At 33.3% G+C, this 8,238-nt stretch overlaps 1 long non-coding RNA gene across 2 annotated transcripts; it reads right to left on the bottom strand.

Moving 5' to 3' along the window:
* Positions 1-409: 409 nt before the first annotated feature.
* Positions 410-6,895, bottom strand: LOC143238870 (uncharacterized). Of its 2 annotated transcripts, none has more exons than XR_013020813.1 (3): positions 6,881-6,895; positions 5,761-6,095; positions 410-455 (listed from the first exon to the last, which is right to left on the bottom strand). It is a non-coding gene; the product is annotated as an uncharacterized LOC143238870 (long non-coding RNA). The 2 variants fall into 2 exon arrangements; XR_013020814.1 differs by lacking the exon at positions 6,881-6,895 and adding an exon at positions 6,625-6,639.
* Between the last annotated feature and the right edge of the window lie 1,343 nt (positions 6,896-8,238).

Here is an 8,238-nt window from a genome sequence, read left to right as displayed (position 1 = left end):
AAGTAAATTACAAATTAATTTTACAAGTAAAACATTAAAAAACCTTTTCAGTGTTAAAACAGTTTACTTAAATTAAAATAGTGCACCTTTAAAACTTTTTATTAAATAACATTCAATTTCCATAAAAAATATAATAACAACATTTGGAAAACTATGTTTGTTTGTTTTTAGGATTTTTAGAAAATGTTCCGATTAATTTAGTCCTTCCCCTTTAAGAGACGACGAGAGTAGCTTGCAGTGCTTTGCAATAGTGTTACTTATTTATCATAATTACGCATAGTATGTAACAGAATTTAATAAACATAGCTTAATTATTACAGAATTATCCTCAGTTTCTCTTCGTTTAAAACTTTTAAGCTACAAAGTAAAGTATAGTTGGTTTGACAGATAATATCTTATGTGCACATACCTCATGTTATCAGACATATTGATGGCTGTGTTAGGACTAGGAAAACCTGTAAAAAAATTTATTTTGATAAATTCTGTAACAATTATTATACTTTCCACGCACCTCCAGATCTATTATAAAACTTAAAACATAATATGGGCTAAAAGTGCAAATGTGAATGACTGATTCACCAGCGAAATTTCTAAAGATAATTCGGATTTTTAAAATAATGATGAAAAAGAAAAAATAATTCGTTTCATGCTATCTCTCTGTATCACTTATCTTCATTTTTTATTTTTTATTTATCGAACTATATAATTTAAATAGTCCACATGGTACTACAATACAAATTACACACCAAAGATATTGAAACCTCTTTGATCCAGAGCCATCTATACGAGAGTTAAGCAACCAGCATTGAAAAAAAATGCGGCATTGTGATTTGTTGGTTTTACTGGGCGCTATCTATCTTCTACTATTACATACTTGTTTAAATTCGACAGCATTACAAGATCTACAGAATTCTGTCACAAAAGTACGCGTAAAATGTCTTCCTAACTGCATTACAACGACTTACAGAAATTCTGTAAAATTATAAAAGATTATACAAGCAGTGACATCACTATGCACTGTCATTGCGAGAGGGATCAAAAGGGCCTGACAGGATTAAAAATTGTCGACAAGGAACATAAGTATAATGGTCCAATTACGACAAGGAACATAAGTATGATGGTCCAATTACGACAAGGAACATAAGTATAATGGTCCAATTACGACAAGGAACATAAGTATAATGGTCCAATTACGACAAGGAACATAAGTATAATGGTCCAATTACGACAAGGAACATAAATATAATGGTCCAATTACGACAAGGAACATAAGTATAATGGTCCAATTACTTTTTTTTCAAGGGAGCATGTTTTGTAGTTACGCCACTCTATAAAAGTTTCCTTTTTTCAAAGAAAGAAGAAAGCTGTGGGAAATTAAAGTTAAACGAAAAAATCTTGAATTCAAACTTGCACCGAACTGAGGAGAAACTGATACACAAAGTTTGACACCGTGACACACAGTTTATCCATTTAAGCAGTAAGTACGAGATAAAACTATCTCATTAATGAGTGCAAATTTGATAAAGTTTGAAAATAACTGTATGATTTTTCGGCCTTTTTAATAAATGGTTTAACTTAATTTATTAACAACAATCAACAATGGCTTTCAGAAACTTCAATCAAAGACAAACACAAAAAGTGGTTGAGTTCATGTAGATTGTGGAAAAATTGTTCAACAGGATTCAGTTTTGTAAGAACAACATGATTGAAAACCAGTACAAATAAAGGGAATCTTTGCCTGTCATGGCCATGTGGTTAAGGCGCTCGACTCGTAATCTGAGGGTCGTATGCTCGAATCCCCGTCGCACCAAACATGCTCGCCATTTCAACCATGGGAGCGTTATAATATGACAGTCAAACTCACTATTCGTTGGTAAAATAGTAGCCCAAGAGTTGGCGGTGGGTGGGGATGATTAGCTTTCTTCCGTCTCTCTAGTCTTACACTGCTAAATAAGGGCGGCTAGCACAGATAACCCTCGAGTAGCTTTGCGCGAAATTCAAAGATAAAAAAAAAACAAAGAAAGAGGGGGGATCTTAGTATCTTTGTGTTAGTGGTTCTCAAACATTTTGTTATAGGGGTTAGGGATGACAAGAGACAAGGGACACCACCTGTCAGTCCTACCTCACCCGTTTTTTCTTGCCACTGAAAAAAAACAACAAACAAGCTCATTAGGATTTAATTGGAAGAATGGTGCAGCTTTTTATATAACTTGCATTTTAGACAACCAGGGGTTCGGAACCACACTTTTAGGGCAGTTGTTATAGACCAACAAACCGAACTGCTTAAACGTTAACTTATAACATCACCTTATTTAAGTTGTTTGAAAAATATATGTAACAACATACAGTACAAAAATAATTTATAATTGTTTCTTGTGTCTGTAAATGAGGAGTAAGGTTTGTTTTTTTAATTACATGCAAAGCTACACGAGGGCTATCTTCGCTACCCGTCCCTAATTTAACAATGTAAGACTAGAGGAAATGCAATTAGTCATCACCACCCACCGTCAACTCTTGAGCTACTCTTTTGCCAACAAGTTGTGGGACTGACCGTTACATTATAATGCCCTTACGGTTGAAAGGGCATGTTTGTTACAACGGAGGTTCGAACCCACGACATTCAGGTTGCGAGTCGATCGCCCTAACGACCTGGTCATGCATAGGTAAGAAAACTTTATTTTGAATACGTTTTGTATCAATAAGCAATTTTAACTGTTTTGGATTATTTATATATATTTGCCAACATCAAAGAACCTGTGTGAGGTTAGATGATTTCTTAGACTGTTTTCTTACTATTGTTGTTTTGTAATATCATAGCTTGTCCTGTTCATAAATTATTTGAAAAAAAAACAATTAAGATTTATTGGATAACTAATTGTGAACAAACATTCAACAAACTGAATAAAAAATTAGCCAACACACCCAACTCTTGAAGATCCACTCATTTTGGATACATATGCCAATGATTTTGTAGTAGAAACTGTTTTATCTCAAGTTCAACACGAAAATGGATATGTGATTGTAAACTGTTGCAAGGCAATGGATAATGTAGAAAGAAAATACTGTAGAACTCTAAAACACCGATTAATGTTGTTCGAGCCTTAGGGCATTACCTTTGTTACCTGTATGGACAAAAATTTACTCTGTACAAATCATGCAGTATTAAAGGAGTTGGCGAATATTCTCAACCCAGAGAATCAGATTGCAAGATGGCTCCAGAAACTCCAGGAATACAACACCATATATCCTGAAAACAAAGTTGTATTGGGCAAAGTGAGATTGCTTATGCTTATGAAAGGGACTGCTATGTTGGAAATAGAAAGACAGCAAAATACAAAAACAATGACTACAGTTCGTACTTTTGTCATCTCTACATTTTGCCACCTTCACAACCTCATAACAGCTGACATTTATTTGGTAAAAATACTTTGGAGAGAGTAAGAGAACACTTCTTACTAGGTTGAATGTCAGGAGTCTGTAGAGAATTGATATCATGTGAACTCTGCTGTGAGCCAATGATTTACAGCATGAATACCTACCCAAATATTGTGCTGAATCACCATTTAAGGGAGTTGCTGTCGATATCCTTGGTTTTTGGCAACAGAGTAAAAGTGAAAATAGGTACAAAATGTGTGCAAAATTTCACAAAATGACTAGAAGTATATACCAATGTTTTGCTTTAATTAAGCTAGTGGTGAATATTGATTTGACATTGTATTAATTTATTTTCAATTATTAAATGAAGATTTAGAGAAGTATTTGGAATCGTGCCAGTTATCATGAATATTTAGTTACTCGATAGATCAGCCGCGAAATTGTACAGTCAGTTTATTTTCACGTTATTCATACTACACTTAGCATAGTATTCCTTTAGGCTTACGGTTTATAACAGTGAAGACACCTTGTAGAAACGTTAAGGAAGAAATGAAGTAGCATGGTATAGTTACATCTACTTCTCTGTGAATGATGAGTGAGTTAGACTGTGTGAGTTTTCTTATAGCAAAGCCACATCGGGTTGAGTCCACCGAGGGGGATCAAACCCCTGATTTTAGCGTTGTAAATCCGTAGACTTACCGCTGTACTAGCATATGGGCTGTGAATGATCTCCATCTAGTGCCAGGCAATTTAGAAAATCTCGTCCACAGATAAATAAGTATACGTATTAAGTTTTTTTAATAAATACCTTGGTGTTAAAACAACTCTACAAGAAAATTGAAACATATACAAATAACTCCTGGCAGTCAAAAGAAAAAAAAAATCAACAATAATTTTCAAACTAAAAATTCGTACAGTGAGTTAAAAACTGGCATTTAGAGTAAATGCTTTTTTTAAATGTAAAAGACAATATCAATTCACAAACTTAATACCAACTATATACGTGTACATAAAAAAGTGAACATGGCGGCCAAAAATAAGTTTGCCAAACTATCTTTACAGAGGGCGCTGCACCGTTACACAATGTAACGCTAAAGCTATAAAAAGATGTCGCTAATCCTGCAACTTTTGTGACTAAATTAGGAAGGAATCATGATAATGCTTTAATTAGAAGTTTGGAGATTGTTAAATAAGATTAAAGAAAGATTATTCGCTGCTTCAACAAAACTGAAAGTTTGCAGAAATTTAGAAATAGCAGCTATATTACTTGGTATAAAAATAATAGTTCAAAAGCAGGTTATTGTGATCGAAACTCACATGATTATTCCATAAAATAGAGTGTTTGGTTATATTTCTTCCACTATATGATTCACTCAAAATTAAGTCAATATTAACTCTTCCATAAGTGAGGTCACGCTGCATACAACTTCATCTTACAAAATAAACGTTTATAGTTTATATATTCAATTTGTAAATAAATTAACCATTTAACTATAGTTGAACTTAAAATGCATTATATAGAATATAATATATCAGAATATAACTATTTTGATATTTTCAGTACATCTTGTGAAAACTTGAATATGGCCAAAATAAGTACATAATTTTAAGTTGAAATATCAAACATAACAAGCGACCAAAAATATTACTAAAAGTTAGAGAACCCAACTGATGAATCAATTAATCTAATTATAACGGTACAACAAATGAGCTATAACAATCACCCGGTTGATTTTTAGTTCTGAACCAACAGTGAGTGAGCTTGCTTTAGTTAGCAGTTGAATATAAATGTACATTAATTTAACATTTAAACTCTGTAAACTTAATAGGCAACCAAAATATTTTTCACAGTTTCTTTTGTTAAATCTGACTCAATTGGAACAAACATACAGCCTTATTAAATATCAATTATGGATTAAACGTAAAAAACGTTTTAAACAGATAAATATTTTCTTGTGACGGTGGTATAGGATAATTTTTCGTAATAAAACTGAAATGACAAAAAAAAAAAAAATGCCTCCCCAGTGGTACACAAGTATTTTTGTGGACTTTCAACGTCAGAAATCGAGTTTCTATACCTGTGGTGGGCGGAGCACATTATGTAGCTTGACGCCTAACTACAAAAGCAAAGAAAACAAACAGACAATAAAGTTTTTTGATGAATTGTTTAAGAAAGCGAAATTTCCTAACATTGTGATATACATTATAAATTAAAACCACAACAATCATTTGGAAAATAAAGTACATTATTTTTTCTTTTTTCAGAATCAGAGATGTATTTTACAATAAAGTTTGAAGTCTTACAGCGTTAAAACTGAGGTTTCTTTGTGCTTAATAACAAACAAATAAAGCTAAACCTAAACTGATAACGGAGCTTCTACATACCTGAAGCTCAAGTAAAAGGAGACGCCACCGTCTGTATTCTCAGGATCCACTGCATAAAGCTAATAGGGTGGCCTGAGACTTTAAACTTATTTTATAAAAATACTTTGGAATTGGTTCCTTCAAGCTTTATCCAATCAGAAGGCCTTTTTTTTTAGGTACTCAAACAAGCTAGAACGCAGAGATCCTGAGACTAGACTTTACGTTGCCTGTCCCAATAAATTGTTTCGTCATCTTTAATTGTAAAAAGAAAACGGCCTCCTTTTCTTTTTTCCCGAACTAGAAATGTAGATCATCACATCACGTGGCTTGTCTTATTCCTCACCACGAACAGAATTCTTCGGAAGATTAAGAGATAGCGTTAGAAAGGAAAACTGTTTATATGGGTCTTTATTGTTTGACATTCTTGAGAGTGTAAGTAAAATTATGGAATTTAAATTTAGTACAGCATATAAGACATTACATTTTTTTTGTCTAAAGGTATTGTGAAATTTGGAGCTTATGAATACATATTCGATTTCTCAGTAGTACTGTAATACTATTAAAATCTAGTAGGTTCTATAGCAACTGATCTTCGAAACTAAGTATTTCTTATACTATGGACTTCACTTTCAGTTCCTTTGAGCCCCTCCTGCTTGCTAGAAACTAAGGTATGGAAAACATACGTTGGATTACTTGATAATTCAGGACAAATGATAATGAATAAAAATTAAAACATTTAGCTTTACACAAAATCAAAGAAAAACGAACTACACGCTTGTTACACCTGAACTCGTTGAGAATATTTCTTCCTACATCTCGGTGATTTTTAAGTTAACCACAACTAGATGTGTTATTAACCAGAATAACCCAATTATGAGTGCTTACCAAGAGGTAAACATGTTAATAAAGTACTCCATATCTCAGTGTAGCATCATTATTATCCAGAAATAAAATGTTAAACCAATGCATTTTGATTTGAACAAAGTTAAATGTTGCAGTAACGTTTTTTGTCAAGTTGGCAGAAAGAGGCTTATACGTATTTCTTCACGTGCCAAATACAGTGTAACGCAGAGTTATTCTTGTCAAGAACAATGGAACGTTACATTAGATTCCATGGGTAAAAACAGGTGAAAGTACGAACCTCTGAAGAAACCTTTCGCTCAATACCAGGGTACATCATGATATGACAAACACAGAACCTTCTCTTTCTTTTCTTTTATATTATTGCAGCCTAGAAAAGGAAATTGGCGAGCCAGCAGAAGGTTACGTCTTCCCTTCGGCCAAAAAAAAAGTAGAATATTTTAGAAGCCTGGATATAAGAAACGCAGTAGTGGTTGAGAAACTATTTATACTAGCAAATCGCTTAATTAACAAAAACTGTTGGGACAAAAATTAGATTTAAGTTAGTAAGCTGTAATTATTATTAATTTTATATGAGCCATTTACAAATTAGAATTAGGGTGAGAACTAACAGCACAAAAGTATTTCTTTATTTCAATACCAATTATATATTTTTTCATTTTGTTAGAAAAAACAAATTCTACACACCACTGGGAAACCATCACTTCCATAAAGATATCATAATGTGATTTAAAACAATTTAATTTTTGTACTGTGAAATTTATTTGGACTATTGTTACGTTTTTTTGTTTTAGTTTTTTAAATTAATGTACAAGCTTTTGGCTCGAATACTTAAGCCTCTACAGCTGGGAGAAGTTTATTAACTATAAAACTAAGAAAAAGTGTTTGGTTTGTTTCGAATTTCGCACAAAGTTACACGAGGACTATTTGCGCTAGCCGTCTCTAATATAGCAGTTTAAGACTAACGGGAAGGGACTAGTCATCACCACCCACTGTCAACTCTTAGGATGCTCTATTACCAACTAATAATGGGACTAAACGTCACATTATAATGCCCCCACGCCTGAAAGAGCGAGCAAGTTTGGTGTGACGTACGACTATGAGTCGAGTGCCCTTACCACTTGGCCATGCTGGGTCAAAAACACGATGATGGTCCAAATAAATTACAAATAAATAATACAAATATGAATACTCGTGGTAAGAGCTTGAAACGTTACAATTTAATTTTGTTTTGACACTTATTTACAAAAATAAAATAGATCTCACTACAAATGCCTCCCTCTCCCCTCAGTGCTACGTTAGCCCTACATCGGGCTATCTGCTGAGTCCACCGAGGGGAACCGAACCCCTGATTTTAGCATTATAAATTCGTAGACTAACTGTTGTACTAGCGGGGGACTTGGTGGGCAGAACACAGATAGCTCATTATGTAGCTTTGGGCTTAATTTCAAATAATCAACTAACTGAAAATAAATCTCTGAACTCGTACCTTTAGAAAATGATGACTACATTATAACGAGATATTTTCGTAGTAAAGAGAAACAAAAGTCTGCAACAATGAAAATATGTATGTAAGAACACCAAGTCGTATTAATAATACGTTAAACACTATACTCAGAATCCATGAACATTCTAATA

Source organism: Tachypleus tridentatus, chromosome 13 (assembly GCF_004210375.1).
Source record: "Tachypleus tridentatus isolate NWPU-2018 chromosome 13, ASM421037v1, whole genome shotgun sequence".
Lineage (NCBI taxonomy): Eukaryota > Metazoa > Arthropoda > Merostomata > Xiphosura > Limulidae > Tachypleus > Tachypleus tridentatus.
This window is presented reverse-complemented; position numbering and strand designations above follow the sequence as displayed.